The sequence below is a fragment of the Battus philenor genome, unplaced genomic scaffold (genome assembly GCF_028537555.1).
Source record: "Battus philenor isolate CCGP_79_NKW_IND1 unplaced genomic scaffold, ilBatPhil1.0.hap1 SCAF_1, whole genome shotgun sequence".
NCBI lineage: Eukaryota > Metazoa > Arthropoda > Insecta > Lepidoptera > Papilionidae > Battus > Battus philenor.
The window spans coordinates 10,866,571-10,885,016 of NW_027181661.1; positions in this window are offsets into that span (position 1 = coordinate 10,866,571).

Below are 18,446 nucleotides of genomic sequence, written 5' to 3' on the forward strand. Positions count from 1 at the left end.
AAACTTGTTTTGTATTACTCGGAGACTGTGAATGACACGCGGATTTATACGCACGAAATACGAGGTTGCGTATGTAACGACGAGTCTGATTAACAGCTTTATAGTGTCCTTGTAAGTCTATAGTCAGACGTTGTAGTTATTTGACACTGACATTCTACTCCGGCTGTTATGTAACGGATAACTCTTTCACCATTCTAAGCGCGCTAGCGTTGTACGCACTAAAGTTCAGACCAGGACGACACCTTCCCTTTTCATCGTTCATATATAAGCATGCCATATTAAAATTCGTTATACCTGTAGTACAAAGTTGCTCTGGGTGGCACCTGTACGTTTGTAAGTAATTAAAGTTAATACAACAGTAGACACTTCTAAACAGAGTTTCATGATTCTTCTGAGGTCAATAATCACCTGTTTTTAAATTAAATAATTACATCAAAAATACTCAATAATAATAATAAAAGTAATAAATGAAAAAAGAACAATACGGGTGATTAAGCAATCCAGACAAACCAAAATAGAATATTACTATTTTATCAGTGTTTTCCAACCATTTATACACCATGCAATTTTTATGGCGCCCCATGTAACAAATGTAATTTTCTTATTAAAGCGAAGAGGTCAAACTAGTGTCGTGACCGTCTTTGAACTGTCCCCCGTGGGGCGTGGGCCTCACTTTGGGAAACACACTGTGACACAATATACGCACTCATTTTCACAAGAATTTTATTAAATTTATATCGTTTTGTTTATTTACAAATAAACAATTAGAATTAAAATAAGACAACCTATTTATTAAAGTTACAATAACTTACGTGAACAATATTTAATAAATTAAGTAGAGTATACTGCGTAGCGAAGCGAAAGCTATTTTACATGTGCATGGACTATAGCTGCCCGCCCTGCGTATTGGTAGGTAGGGCAGTCGAAATAGGTTTCCAACGGCGACGCTGAATACATTTGCTAAGGCTCGTGTGTTGGTTCGAAATAGGAACACTCTCAATTTCTTGAACAAGATCGGCTTAAATCGTTTTTGGTACTTTCACTTGCAAAATCTTTATTTAAATAATTCAACCTAGTTGCGATCACGGCTAACAAAAATAAATACACGACGTCAAGGGTTCTAATCGCGATTAAGTTTGCATGAATCGTTCGATTCCACATGGCAAGGCTAATCCTTTACAAAACTAAAACTACAAGGATGACTTAACTTCAAATGAAATGAATGCCAGAAATTAAAATAAAGTTTTTTATTTTGTTTTTGTCCTCTAATTTATAGCATGCCTTTTTATTATCAAAAAAAATATTTTTTTTCTAATAAACAAACGGTATGGTTATATTTCAAATCTTCAAAGCTTTGCTAATACAAGAAAAACACTTGTTATATCTCCTTAAAAAAATTATTTCAGACTCTAATAACACTCGAGGTTTTAGCTGATCACAAAAGCTGAGTAGCTTCAATGTTTGAATTTAGATTATCATTTCTGCCCATAGACTCCAAAGGCATAGGCCTCCCCCAAACAAATCTACAGGGATATACCATTATCGCCTCGCTAGGCAGGCTAGTTAGCGATCGAATTGTGGTGTAGGATGCAGAAGGCACTTCTGCCCATCCTCTGAAAACTTGTTTGTGAGCTGTGGCAATATTTGTATTGCGACAAAATAATAAAAATTCTAACCCGACATCGAACCCGTGACCTGCGAACGCCAATCGCTGTCCTCTACTGTTGCTATACCTCATAGTTGACTTTAGGTAGAATCATATAGTTTTTTTGATTCACTGTCAGTCAGGGCAACGTCATCATATTTCGATTAGGCTCGACATTTATGAATATTACACTTAGGAATACAGATGAAAATTAAATAAGAAGAAAGACAAGTGAAAGACAGTTAAAGAATAGAAGCTGTGTAAAGATTTCGTAAACATTTATTTATATACTAACTGTAGTATTCGTATGCATTTCAAGATTCGCCGAGCAAAACGAGGCAGTCACAATTAGCTTGCTTAATTGTTTTATAAATGTATATCGCCCGTGCTACTTCTTACAACGTTAGCAATGATATGAAAGCGAGATCGCAATTTCTGCAAAATACATCCTGTTTTTGTAAAGAGCGTTTGCATAAATGTGACTTAAGTTTGTTATGAATTACACAATACAATAATCCTATATTATTATTTTTTAACACAGGGTCACCCGAGTCCAAAACAGTATTGTATTGTGTGCGTGGAGTAAAACAAAACATCCTTGTTATTAGTAAGCAAGGTTATTATTAAGTAAGTTTTTGATAACGAAACGTTAACGTAAATAATATCGATGTTTTTTTAACATTGTAGGACTTCATCGAGATGAAATTTCATTTCTGGTAATAAGACATTAAGAAATATGATATAGTTTCATAAAATTCCGACATCAAAAAAATAATAGATTTTTTAAATTTGTTGAATAGTTAAATTATTTGTTGTCATTATCGTTACTTTACCTTATAATTAAGACTAAGTTTTATGCTTCAAAGCTTATTACATATCAATACCTTAACAAGATGGACAAACGACATTGTTAAGGTCGTCGGAAGACGTTAGATCCAAGCCGCTTTCAAACGGCCCTGTTGGAAATTTCCAAGAGAGACATAACAATACCCAGTAGCCACGGCTGAAAATATGACAATGATGATTTCATTTCTACTAATATTCTATAGCTTCATTTTCTATTAAGTCATTGCGAAGATAACTCTATTGGTACTAATTTCACATCTTTTAATACAAGCTTAAACTAACTTTTTTTTTAATTTATAGCGATGGCTCAGCAAATATTATAAAAAAGTGACATACCGCTTTTTTAATTAATTACGAGCTAACAAGAGGCCACGATCTAAATTTGACATAATCGCAATAATTCTTTAAAGCGTTTATATATAGTGGTAATTATTTATTTATAATTTACGTCTTTAGTTATTCTGTAACAATTAGTAATTAATTTTGTATTAAGTTATTTTATATGTGATGTATCTACTTCTGCCTAAAAATATGTCTCTAATGCCACCTCCAGTTTATTAAAACATGTGCAGATTGTTTATTTATTGCTGGATTAGGTTGGCTATGGTAAGCCGTTTCAAATAGGGACTATTTTAAGTAATGGAGTGTATTTCAAGCTGTACCGCACAAAATTATCCAATATACAAGTCTGAGATTTCACTGCTAGCTTACTATATTGTAAAGCCAATGCATTTTGTGTGCAAATAAGTGTGACATGAAGCACCACACCATTGGATCTGTCGTCCAAAAGAGTTAGTATAATAATGTTAGGTATGGCTGATGATCTTTTCTTGTACATCACAAAAATTTGAAATTGAAAACGGTTTTGTATTATTTTAAGTAATGTGTTTGAACGAATGATGAAGGTTACGCTTTTGTTATATACTATTCAACGCGTTGATCTGAGTTTGGTGTTCAGAAATCACTTATACAAAAAAAACTGTGAACCTAATGAGCAAAAGATCTGTGTATCTTATTACACTGAAGTTTCGAATATACCGCCAGTTGATTTCCAAAAATTTAATTTTAACTTTAAGAATGTTATTACCAAAAACATCTTTCGCGTTACATATATTCAGATTCTAGAATCACGGAAATTATTGAGATTTATAAAACATTTTCAAAGACAAAACATGATTGGAAATAATCGAAGAAAAGTATGCATCTTAATTAATGATTTTAAAAAAATGTAAATATTTTCTCGAATTAATACAATAATCTGACGTCACCGTACAAATGAGGCGACTTTTGTAAGGAACCGCGCTATTAATAACGGTGCCAATCTGTAACTACTGTCCCTTTTCCTTTAACCCCGCTTTTATATAATGTTCATCGAATAATATTTGAAAAGCAAATTACGTTTTGCCAAAAGAAATCTGTTGTTTCATTTTAATTAACAAATGAAAGACATTGTTTCGTAATAAAGTACTTAATTCTTTCACGATTCTCGCGGAGACTTCAGTAAGTTTCGACAAATTAAATATGTGTTTGAATTAAACAAAAATATTTCGTTTTCAGTTTTAATTGGTAGTAACGAAAACGGAATAATTTTTACTAACTGGAATTTTTAACAAGGTCTATTTATATGTAATTCCGGTTTCTTGAAACTTAGGTTGCGTTCAACAAACACATTGTTGAATGGGTGCATGTGTTCTGAAGACAAATCTTAAAATTCAATTAAGGAGAAAAATATTCGGACATGGGCTCGCAGGCCAGGCGAGGTAGCCCTTCCGCTGCGGGCATTCGCCCCCGCATTGGTAAATTTTCTCTCGAAAATTGAAGATATTTCGTGCCTTCCTCCCCGGGGGCGACTCGTTTCTCGACACTTATGGTCGGCGTCCTCCGGGTGAGCAGGAGGCTTTTTACATAAAGTCCACACGTATAGGTATCGATCGAGGGCGGCCGGACAGGGTGTACGCAGATGACGACCCGCCGCACACGCGCCTCCGTCCCCTCTAACGCCCTCGCTTCCCCCTTTCATTATGTAAGTGCGTAATGCGTGCTCGCGCGGACCTGATAAGGGGGCCTCTTTTTTAACTGACCCCTTAACTTACTGCTATTAAACTTAATTTTGATGTCCTGTAGCGATCGATTTCCGCTACGGCAATTCTTTAAATAAACAACATAATATTGTAAATTGAATATGTATTGGTTATCCTATTATTATTTTCCAGCCCTAGCTGGAAGATTTTTATTTGCTCCTTCATCTTACCTATTAGATTCCTGTGTAGAAACAGACACAAATTATTTCCTCTAGCAATAGGTAATTAAAAATAATAAACAAAATAAATATAAAGATCACTTGAATTTCCTTTAGTAGAGCAAGTGAATAGTTAAGAAGTAAAAAAAAATCAAAAAATAAGAGTGAATAACTGATTAAATGTTGATTAAATGAAAACCTAACTTCCAAGTGTACCATTTAATATAAACGATTTTCAAATTCATATAAACTAACATGACGATAAAAACGCCTCATTGCATGCGTGAATATAACGCTAAATTCGTACCATAATTTTAAAAGTTGGCATGAACTATAGGCGAATTCCTTAGGTCATGTATTAACTTCCGCTTGCTTACATTTAATTTATATATAGCTTATATGCACAGTTATATAGCATCATATATAGCACAGTTCATATTAAATTTAAAAAAAAATACTCAAGAGTCCCAATAATAAATTATGCCAAAGATTATAAATCTTACGATTCCTCGGAAACTAAACAGTCTGTGTACACCTGCAACACTTACATGGGCAGCGCCGATAAAAGGCATGTTATGTTATTTAGTTATTCAATAAAATATTTAAGGTTAAAACTTTTTGTCTTGTAACAACACAAAATTTATTTACAAACCGGTACATGCAGACAAAATAACAAAACATAATACATGTTATATTAAAATATTTATAGTAAGCATTAAGTCCATAAATAGCTTCAAACAAAATTCCTAAAATATCTAATCACACCGCTTTATAAAATGTATCTAAATAGATAAATTTGCGCCATGCTCTATTTAAGCGCCATGTAAAAAATTATCCACCAATAATCAGTGTTATACTAAGAAATTCACATTTTCAATTTTTTTCAAGAGCTGGTGAGTGATATCAATAATTTTACTTTCAACCTTTACTTATATACAGTACAAGATTTCTTTTTACACTAAAAAACAAATATTCCTTTCAAAAATACATTCGCCCAAAATTAAAAGTTTTAGCAATACTTCGTTATGGCTCAGTTTGTGCTTAAGCTGTAAAGTATTATAAATTAAGCTTTTACAACATTTCAGTTACATGTACATGTTTCTTTCGGCAACACGTTACACAATAAAGAAAACCGAAAAGTTTGAAAATAGGTATGTTTTGTTTTATGTAAATATGACATTATATTATGTGACGTGCTTGTATTATGAGCATTCATTGCCAAGATATAATTATAACTTCATTTTTATAATTTGCCGTTACCTTGACGTTTAAAAAGATTCTAATGTGATATTCTGATCAATCATCCTTTGCGCAAACCCACATGGTTTGTAAAGCCGCTATTTAAGGTTTTTTCTTTTGCTAAAAAGTAGAGAGAATAATGCATTAATGCAATTCAATTTGCAGACGCGTCCTATTCAGTGTGAAAGTGTAAGCAATATTGCTAGTAGTAAAACGTTTCACATAACATAATGATAGTTTCCTTGGCATTTCATGATGAAAAGGAAAAGTATAGGAGTATTATAAAAATTTCTTGTTATTAATATTTACATTACCTATAAAACGATACCAGTTTAATGCATAATATAAAATATACGTAGCTAATTATAGACGTATTGTGGCTCATAGGTGTCTAATGGGTATCAATGTTGAACCCGAAACCATTTCTTTCGTATTTTCTTAAAACGATTTATTGGCATTTAGCTCTGTTTTTGTGAGAAAAACCAATAATTATCCTTAAAATTATCAAGGTAAAACTATACCGTCTTAAAATTATTAAAAACTGAAATTAAACAGTGTTAAGCTAACGTTAAGTTAGTACTAATAATTTTTTTGTAGATTATTCGCTAATTCATTTTGTTTTAGGTTTCACCTATAAATGTTTATATTCCCCTCCATCATTCTTAACCTTATTCCATCCATAGAAGCGTTGCTAGAGTTTCATACGCCACTGCTACTGGAGCGCACTTTTTTTAAGTGGTTGTAATGCTAATCAGCCATTGATCAAGTCGAAGTTCGACCGTCTCGAACCGGTATTTTAAGTGACAGGCATATCAGGCCAAGTCAAGGTTACCTCGGGCGCCTTTACATCAGGCCACTCCATGGAGCGCCCGCTTAGGCGATCTAAGACCTCGGCAGTACAATGACGTCTAAGCTAAGCCCTTCGGGCTCTTCCACTGCAATCCCATGGAATCTGTAAATACCACATAAATCCTTTCCGAAAAACAAAATAATTGCATGGTGAAGGAATTCATCACGCAATAAAAATAAAATATTGTCGCCGACAATAATTTTCTACTGTCGTATACAAAATTTCGAAAAATTACGTATGTAATTAAATTAGTTTCTTAATTGCAAACTGTTGCACCGTATTACTATATTCTGTATAAAAAACTAATTTCCCGACATCTACACGTATTTCTATTTACCATTTGTTTGTTGTGGTTTAAGACGATTTGACTTTCATAATTGTACATTGATATCACTATTTCAAAATCTTAAACAAATTAACGTTCATCGCGGGTGCTCCTGATTATTGGGAAAATGAAAAACTTGAACATGACCATAAAGCAATCTAAATTCCAAAATTAATGATTACTTTATTTGTTTGAGCTCTTTCTACACACATCTCCACATGAACGACAAAAATATGTAGAGAAGACACTAAACATCATTTTACTTTCTGATTCTTGGCAAAATTATCAGTAGCTTAATAAGGTTATTATTTATAAAATAAAGGACTACTCTAGTTTACGAACGAGGTCTCTTCAGTAATTCCTAGAGATCCCTACTAAACCGTTAAACCGAAATAAAACATATTTAATCTTTAACATCATTGTCTTATTATCTGCTTATAACCTTGGTTTAGACGACACTTAAACAATACACGGATTAGATATTACTTATTTAAAAAGAAACAATGACGAGTTAATGTTCTGAAGTGCAGACCACGTACCACGAAGCGAAGGATGTCAACCCATAAGGTGCCCAGACGTCCTTATTAAGGTCATTGGAAGACGCTGGACGGAGACCGCTTCCATCCGGTTCTGTTAGAATTTAATAAAAGAGGATATTTATCAGTCTTACTAAGATTAAAATGATGATGACGATGATGACATTGAAGAGTGCTTCGCAGACGAGGTTGTACTCTATAACATTGGCGTACATCGCGGCCTAAAGTCGAAGTAAATTTGCAATAACTAAATATTTAGTGTACCATGTAAAAAGAGTGTGTAATCATCACTTTCGCCGAGCATTCTGTATAATCCAACAAGTATACCTTACAAGTGGTAGGTATATCATGCATCCATACAATTCTATTAATTTCACTTTCAATTATTTTTTGTAAAGTTCTAAAATCTCAAAGTATACATTGGTAATTAAATTGATATTTGGTTTTGGCTTCAACGTTACTGCTATCGCTGGTATGTGTGCCAATAACGTGGCACCCGTAATAATTTGACAATGTTATTTAGAGGAAATTATTTTGAATGTTTGTTACATACAAATTTAAAAAATACTCATAATACACCCATCCACGTATTGGGCATTGAAAGAAAACTACCATTCTGTAAAAAAAAAAACTCCCATTTAGGTCACTAGACTGTATATTATTGATTTTAACCATGGTCATATTGGTTAATTTTATACATGCAAAACTTAGCAAGCGAGGTCTCACGGTATTGCAACGTGAGACATGTCTTTGAGGCTCGGAAGGAGTAAAATTCATTGATGGTAGGCGCCGCCACCTACAATACAATCAAGCCCGGTACAGAAAAAAACCGCATCATCTTGACATCGTGACAAATACAACCAATAAGGCAATAGCAACCGGTCAAGCCGAGGTTCGACTCTCTCGGCCGCCTTTGTGTAGGAATGCTAGGCGGGTATAACCGACCTCCTCGTGGGTGAATCCGGTGAAATGGTACTACCAGATAACAACCCCGAGCCGAGGCTCCCCCAGGTACCCTCAAGCTCCGCTTCTATAAAAGAGGCCTTAGTATAGGCAGCACTCTGCGCCCTGTCATCTCAAACCCGCGAAAACTGCAAATGCCATTTGTTTGGCTTGAGTTTTAGGAATTTCTTATTTGAGCGTAAGAATCAAAACGAAAGAGTTAACCAACCGATAATCACCGGTTAAATAGATAAATAAACCAAATTACAAATTATTTTATTATATACGTATAAAAGATATAAAATATGTGCCGTTGCAGACAATGTCCCTAATATGATAAAAATGTGTAACAAACTGGAACTTAGAAAAATTCCTTGCTTGTTCATTCCCTAAATCTAGCGCTATAAAATTCCTTACCGGTATGTGATAAGCTCCCGGACCCGTCCGTTCCATAAACTCAGTGTCGATGAAGCTGAAAAAGACTCCGAAGGATAACAGCATCAATTTCTACAGAAACGATAGTCCCGGTATCTGAATTTGCGTTATAAAAAATGTAAAATGACTATAACATTTTTTCTTAAGTCTACCGTAGCTACAAAACACTGAAATCAGAGCAAAAAGAAATAAAACCTACTTTGTCAAATGTATAAAAATGATGTAGAGATGCCAAGAGTTACCCTACCTTACTGAATACCTTGCAGCGGTTTGTAGAAAGCTACTAAAGGCACGGATCCAATACGGGAACCGTCTTTCTAGACGTGGGTACAGCGTTCGACAGTCTATCATAATGGACTTGTATACAAACTATACAATACCGGTATACCAAACCGTCTCCTATTCATAATACGAAGATTAACGAATTATGCGATATTTTGTTTTTTGCTAACGATTGTTTTTTTTTTAATTATTTAAGTAGATCGTAACAAGGATAATTATAACAAATCAAATGGTGCAATGTCACAAATACTTCTTTGGTTTACTGATAATAACTTGGTATTAAACGCAAAGAAAACAAAATATATAAAATTCACAACGTAAAATGTGAAGAGGAGTTTACTGACTTTGCGGTATTTTTAGGAACAACTTTAGATTCGAAACTTCGGTGGGGCACCCATCTGTCTACTCTTGCAAGTAGACTGGGCTCCACTACTGCTTATGCTGTTCGAACAATCAGACAGATTGCAAGCGCATTTATTATCTTTATTTTGAGTATTTTCATAGCGTAAACTCAACGTTGCTGATGTCGAGTCAATATTTGTAATCCAAAAGAGTAGTGCGCATTTACTGCATGGAAGCTTTTAACAAATCTTCATAGTTGCATCGCAATAGATCTATGATAATGTTTTCTCCGTCTCCATAAACATCCAAAATTATTAAAAAAAGTGATGGACACGGTGTTAATACAAGGAACAAAATTAACCCTTAATTAGGCGCATTAAGAAAATCACTCAATTAGGCGCATGGGGTCTTAAATGACCCCAAATAAACATTGGGAAAGGAGTATCAAAAAGGAATAAAACTTAATGGATTTTTATAGTAATAAATAAAGTTCTTTAATATACTTAACTTTAAGAAACAAATACTTACTATGACATTAAAAACATTAAAAAAAATAAAAACAGTAAACCTCTCTTTAAACTAATTTTTTTGGCATAGCCGAGATCAACTTAAGAAATAAAGTTTATTCAGCCTCATCAGCGGAATCTTCTGTTCTGCATCCGACGCAGTAAGTCCTTGAGTGTTGTTGACAAATAAATTTACGACACTTGAAACATTTTGTTGGCACTTTTTTGTCGTCCTTTCTAGGACATGATGAACAGCGCCCGCGCCTAGCTGTCGATTGATAAACCGCCTTGTTCACATTATAAACTTCATGGAGCCGTCTTTTTGTTGTCGCTGGTACAGCACGTAGTTGTATGCGACGTTTTTGGTGATCTTCCACAAATGCCGCAGCTATTTTCTTCAAGAAAATCCGTCTTGAATATGTCAAAGTCTTCTCAGTATTCGCTTTGTGTATGACAAATGCGTTGATGCCAGATATGTTTATACTCCAGGTAAATGTAAAATAATATTTTGTGCTCGGGTCCTTACTGCTTTCTATGGTGGTACTTTACACCATTTCACTTTGGGGCCATTTCTCTAAGTATGTCGAGATAAAAAATAATTATCTTCCGTTGATGCAGGGATGTCTTGGATATCTTCAGACTCCTCAATTTTGCTTTCTGAATTATAAGCACTATCAATGACAGCATCGTTTAAAGTTTCGTCTTGCGAATCCGAAGCAGCAACATCTTGCTCTTCATCAAGCACTTCATCCAGCCATTGCAATACTTGTTTGTCGTTAGGCATTTCAATTAAAAAAAAAAAAGAAAAAGCATAGAAAAAACCTCAAAAATACATAAAGAAATCATACCGTATCAAAATACACACATACAAAGATAAATAGTAAACAATATACTAATATAAACATAAAAAAAATCACAAAAATAAAAACTTACCTTGGTCAAAAAATGGAACGTAACTGGGCGCATGGGGTCAGCTCTCTAAAGGACAGCGATGCATGCATATGCGTTAATGTTCTGGATGTGACTAATTCGCGTACCCCGGGGGGAAAGAGGAAGCTAGAAAGAACGTTAGTACGCTCTGAAGACTGTAAGCCATAATTTTTTGAATTTCAAGTGGGCCTGACCCCATGCGCCTAATTAAGGGTTAAGCGTGTATACTCCTACTTTTCTTCGGCAAAATGTAAATAAATCATTTTTGGCATAAGGTATGTACCATAAAATTCCACAAATAATTTTAGAACTGCCACTGGAGTGATCAAATACTAATATTAATAGCATAATATTGAAAGGATGTATATTATACTTTCCAACAATACTATATTGATGTTAATGTGTGGAATTAAATGTTGTAGATTTTCACCCAAAAAACTCATTATTGTCATGGACTCTTTGCGAAACTATATCTGTAAAGAGCACCTGTTGAGTTTCCGCTGGCTCGTCTCAGCCGAACTGCCTTCCGAGCCGGAGGAAGCTTCCTGTAGGACTAACAATGCCGAAATATTATGTTGATTGACGACTCAAAGGTGCTTGTAACAGCCTATTCAAATAAAGAATATCTTGATTTTGATTTGATGTTTTAATCGAAATTTTCAGTATCACGTCGAGGGAGTATCATCACCGGCGCCTTCACCAAATGCCTGCAGATTGAAGCCAACAAGTTAGGACGATAATACTGGAAATAGAGCTTTGAAATTAATCCTTCCAAAAGCGCGGCAATGCTTTTTTCGAAGCGCAAGCGCTCTCCTCCACCAGTTCCAATGGCACTCATGGATAGTTCAATGCCATCGGTGACATATCCGTTAATCCATTGCTAAACAACGGGAGTAAAATGTCACCGTTGAATTAAGTGAAACTCTATAAAGCTGAAATTGGACCCGTCCTCACATACGCAAGCCAATGCTACGCGCACGCTAATCCGCACGAATTTCACAAACTCCTGGTTGTACAGAACAGGTTCATGTGTAAGGCAACGAGCGCGACGTTGTACGTGCGCGACGAAGATTTGCGTGTCGACCTGGAACTATCGGTTCCGGGTAGACATGCGGGTCTTCAACAGTTCGTAAAACAGGCATCAATTTATTAATTTGACTATGTCGCTTAATACACAAATTGTACGTGGAAATATACAAAAGATCGAAGCAAGTTCATAAACTTATAGATAAAAATATATATCTGTCTGTGAAAAATATAAGTTTGTCAGTAAACCCAGAAATAAGTACATTAAATTAAAATAATTAGAAATTATCATAAGTAACTTAGGAATGGTTCATCGATTGACCAGAAACATTACCAATATTAACTTATCAAGCTTATTAAACGCAATCTAGCAAGAAATCCTCTCCAACAGAAGTAATAAACTTCCAGGCAAAAAATGAATAATTAGTAATTTTCTTAGGATGTACACAGAAACAAAATAGCAGTTACAAAATATGATGAAATATTTTAAAGTATAAACAAACAATTCAAAAATATATTATTAATAACCTTCTTGGCGCGAAATGTAAAAACGGAAAGGCGGACCATACTTCAATTAAAAGCCGTAAAGAATGTTTTCTAAAGATAATTTAGAACCCTTTAAAATATATTTTCTTTAATTTTGTCCTGCGTCATAAGTTGAGTTCAGTTCCTTAGTTTATTTCCAATTTAAAATCAGTTGAAATAAAATAAAAAATAGATTATAACATCAATATCACCTTCAATCACCGTCAAGCATTTTAATTTGGCGACAACAGAAAGTTTCTACTGAGAGTAAAACAAGTTTTTATAAAATTTATAATAAATATTACAGAGTATGTATTTCGATCTTTTGTAGTTTTGTAAAATGACAAAAATTGAAAATAAGTTTATGAATAAGCATTCGTTGTATCATGTTGATCTTGCGAAACCATTATCTGTAGCAGTGAGGACACTAGTCTTTTCGACAGCGTTCTCCAACGGACTGCGTTACCCTACTTCGACCACAATAGTATCCGCGAATTTTTTTTTTTAAATTTGTTAATTCAAGTATCTGGTTAATAAACGGCGGGTACATCACTCACCTTAAATTTTTCAATGATGTAATCATAATAGCTGAGACCATGGAGGACCCATATACAATACTCGATGATCTCAGTACTCTGCATCTACTCGAGTACTTGTCGTAGGAGTTATGATCGACGTTTGTAAACCATTATATATACCTAAAACAAACCGCCCAGCTTGGTAAATTCAACTTTGAAAGAGAGATCACTCGCCGAATCCTACTCGGATGGGCTTCGTTCGGAACACTCGAAGATATAATATCCCGCCCGATAAAAGAACGAGAGGAAGAAGAAGAAATACAAATTCCATGCAATGTTAAAAAATAAAATCTGTTGTGAAAAATATACATTTTTTTTTACTGGCTGAGTAATATATTTTTTTAATATTCTTTTTAAGCAATATATTATGTTTATTGTATCTAAAGACGAACCAATCAGATAGTTTCTCCACTTTTCACTTTTTTTCCACAAAAAACTATCGGGAGCAAAATTTAAATATTTTTATGTGAGTTCCAATAAATGAAGTGAAGGAGATCCCATTAAACCATTAATGTTTTGTTGTTTTAAAAATAGTGCTCATGAGAGTTCCTCAAACTTTTTTGTGTCGTAGACCCCTTGCCATGTTTTTCTGTTACCATAGACCCCTAGGGGTAGATATAGACCACTTTGGGAATCACTGCTCTACATCGTTGGGTGTTGTGAAACCTTTTAGTAGTGGCCCTTTTCCTCTTTGGGTGCATTTTCATACCGATTCCGAAATCAACTAAAGTTAAATTTTTTATTGTCTAATAAGGGAAAGAATTGGCCTAGTTTCGTGGTTTGGTGATGTACGCTCCAAAACTAAGTTTGTCATTCAGGATAACATTGGGTTCATAATGAGCCACATTAAATACAAGCTGTCGGCTCTAATATGAGTGGGAACGTTTCTTCACCAATTAATATACCTCTACTTTACATATATATCTATACATAAATGAACAGGTGAGTTACAATTTCTAACTTTATAGCAGCTTGGTATTAACACCGCGCTGCTTGCCAAAAATTAATCTATTTGCAAGAAAATAATTGCGTGATCACAATTAATTAAAAATTTGACTGCTTCCAGCTTTATACGTTTAGCGGGGAATCTCAACACCGCGATGCAGAAATTTACGTTTTAACATACCATTACATCTACTGACATCTACCGGCTGGCAATAACAGCAGCACGTTACAGTTTAGTTATGTTAAAATTTAAGTAGATGTCGTGTACAAGTCGTCCCTGTAAAGGATCTCCTATATGTTAAATAAATTTGAATAAATGTTTACATTCGTTGTCGAGTAGTAGGAAGAAGCGGCCTAGTTTTGCGCTTTGGTGATGTACGCTCCAAAATTAAGTTTTTTGTTCAAGATGACCAGGCTTTTATATTAGTGAAACTTTTCTTCACCAAGTCTTATGCCTCAATATTGTATATATACCGGTGAGTTACTTTACATTTTTATAATAAACTAAACTTTAATGCGAACGTCGCCAACGCGCGAAAAAAGGGGGCCTTCGTTCTCGGCCTATCAGTTACTAAACAGTCGGAGTAAACTGTCACTACTAAATAAAGTGACACTCTTTAAAGCCGATGCGAGACCGAGACTCGAGTCTCTGAATTTGACGAGGAACTTAATACGGCCATCGGACAAAACATTTTAAGGCCGTTCGAAAACTAATTAGCCTCATCGGAGTCGTGGTCGGTACCTGTATCGCAATGGATGTCAAACTATGATCAGTCTAGATAGAAGTGAGCCTTCGAGATTTGGTACGTTAAAAGAGGTTTTGGCCCAAGGGCCCTCAGCGCTCTGCCTCCTTACACACGAGAAAATTGCAAATGCCATCAGATTAGCAATGTAAGCGAGGACAGATAATAAACATCGTATTTCCTATTGACTTTGACAGCGAAGCGAAAGTAATGTCAAATAAGGTTATGTCAAATAAGGCATGTGTCTTTAATTATTGTTATTGTCTTAAGTTTTGTTTATTTCATCCATATACATTATACTAATCAACGTTCAAATCTAATATAAATCTTAGCTCGTATAAAGTGATAAAAGTCGAGTTAAGTGCCTAAATTGAGCAAGAACTGTGCAAGTATTTAAAATGGCTCGTGTTACTCTTTTATTCGAAGCATTAGAAGAAAAAAAAGGGAAGAAATAGAAGCCACAACATCTTTTTGTTGAGATGTAGCCATCGCAGGATCTCGCCGACATCGAGTTTAGACATTGCTCACTAAACAGCCGTTTCTAACTGCATGCGCCGAAATTATGCCGCAATTAGCTCCATCGAGAAGGAGAAAGAAAATACGCGTCGAGTATAAAATAAGGTTAAGTTGTATATTTGTTAGTGTATTTTTATTAACATTTTTGGAATATTTTCTTATACATTCATCATTCATGCTACAGATTTCTATCAGAAGCCTGTTGGTTTGAGTTACCTGCATAGGCTCAGTCAATCTGAGGTATATCAACTGCAGTAAAAGAAGTGACAAAAGCTTTGAACAAGTTTTCCAAGAAATTTGGATTTCTTCGCTGTTTAGGTTGCATTGATGAAACTCATGTTGCTTTGATAGGGTCCTCCAATCATATGGAAAGGTTCCATAATAAAAAACATTTCTATACAACTAATGTTTCAAATAGTTAGTGTTCTAAATAAATTTATGTGAAATAATTGTTTATTATGTGCTTTTTTCATTATTTTCTTTGGTGATAAAATCCACATTCAATATCAGGTAGTACTTGTGTTTTAAATACTTTGCGTGTAGATGCATCATTATCATATATTTGGAGAAACATTGAAGTGCAGGGATATGTCCAAAATCTTCAACAAAATGGAGAAACTATCTGATTGGTTGGTCTTTAGATACAATAAAAATAACATATTGCTTGTAAAGTATATTACTTATGAAGTAAATAAAAAAGTATATTTTTCACAACAGATTTTATTTTTAAACATTGCAGGGGCATTCTGGATATTCTCTGCGGGCAACAAATATTGGTAATACTGAATCTGGTGCAACAGTGGGACATTACAAAAACAACAACCAAACTTCAAATAGCATGGAGATTTCCATTGGCATTTTAATATCTCGCTGAAGACATTTACTCGTCCATAGAGTATTGTTTTTTGACCATCACATGGTTGCCAAAATTATAATTAAGTGAGCAGTCCTACATAAGCCCTGCAATCAGCACAAGTGTCCGGTACCACATGTGTCAGGTACTGACATTCAGGAAGACATGATAATTCAAATCCCACAATGATTGCAGCAAATCGTTTCTTGCGGCAGCATAACTTCCCTTTTGGAGGAGGAAGTGAGCCATCACACTTTCTTGCAGTACTGTTACATGGTGATACATGATGTAATTAAATGTAATAAAACCTTGTAAGAGGACATTATAATAAAATTATTATATAAATATATAATAATAATATATAAAAATTATTATATAAATTTTGAGAAGTGATTGTATCAAATAACAGAAAATGGAAAAAACAAAGGAAAGAAAAATGGAAATGGTCGATTGAAAATGTAAATGATTAAAATTTCGATGGGTCACAATACATGAATGTAAAGTAAATGAATCCCATGAGAGTAATAGAAAATATGAAGGTTAAAAGAGGAAAGAAAGAGAGAAATTGTGAAGGTTGAGAGAGAGAGAGAGAGGCTAAGGATAGGATGGGGCAAGGAGAAAAATTAATTTTGCTTGCTGAGATGCGAGCCATCTTCATTCTCAATAACATATTCAATTGTCTCAAAAATCTTAAATGAAGGCGTAAATTAGCATTGCATTAAAATGAAATGCACCAAAGAATTGTTAAATGGTAATATGAAATATTATCTTATAGCTTGGTAAATTTTTATTTTCAAATTCTAAATATGCAGAAGTAAGATATGAATACATATGAAAAAGAGTAAGTGTTATATTATTAAAAAAATTACAAAATCAATCTAGATTTTATTTTGTTGTAATGCCCACTGCCACAAGAAGTGAAATGAAAATAAATACATTTTTATAGCGCGTCTATTGTTTCATTTAGAGTAGGTAAATTTTAGATATTTTGTTGAAGAGTTTCTTTCCCTTAGCTCACGCATAAGCTCTATTAGCATGTTAATATTGTCAGTTTGCACTTAAAGAGTTTCAACTATTATAAATAAGAGTAGCAATTGCCAGATTTATTTCTGCTTCCACCTTTTTTTAAATTCCTTTAAACACTCTGGCTAAATTCTGGCTTTGACCTTCGAGAAAGTCACTATAGGCTTAGTGCCTATATCTAACGATGCAGTAAATCTTTTAAACGTATTTTAGCAGGCATCGTAATTAATTAGGGGCCTGTGGAGATCTTACTAGTTCATTTACAAAAATATATAGAAAAAAAACCACTGGCGGAGCAGATTTCTCTAAGAAGCTTAATGCATTATTTGTTTTCTTAACAGAAATTAGAATTTTTCAATATAAATATAATTTATACATCACGTGTTCTTCAATTATATTTGAAAAACGGTATCACTCAACTACCTATTGGAACAGTCATTGGTACTATGCCTCTTTTAAACTATTATGCCCTTTAAAACAACACGTGACACGTTCGATAAACTTTGCCTAATTATGATCTTAAGTGCGCTATCTATTATATCGTAGCTTTGATTATAGGTCGAGCCTCGAGTTCTAAGATTTCTGAAACGGTATGGAAACTACACTCGCGTGACTAGATCTGCGCACATCTGCTGTATACAGAAGGTTCTAAAAGACAAAATCTTACTCCAGGAGGCCAGATAACAGTCGGGGACAACGTACTTCTGAGGGAGACGACCGATCTATCGTCTCTACTAGTCTCACCGGCGTTGCTGTGCAGCAGCGACTGAGAGAGGTTCGGAGAGTCACTGTTGGTCAATAGACGGTTATAAGAGGGCTAAATGATGCCAACCTGACTCCAAAACGGCCTGCCAGGTGCCCTAAATTGACCACAGCTCACCTGCAAGCTCGCCTTGCATTTATTCGCGAACATATCGGTTGGATGGCTGAACTACGGCGATCGGTCCAGTTCACTGACGAGTGCAGAGTGTGTCTGCTGCATGACAGCGACAGGAGAGCTCGAGTCTATCGGGCTTCCCGGCGAGCGTTTTTTGCAATGTTGTTTCGCCGAAAAACTGTCCTAAGACAGTGGTTCGTATATGATGTGGGCGGGCAGTGGAAGGAAAAACTGCTCTTTTTT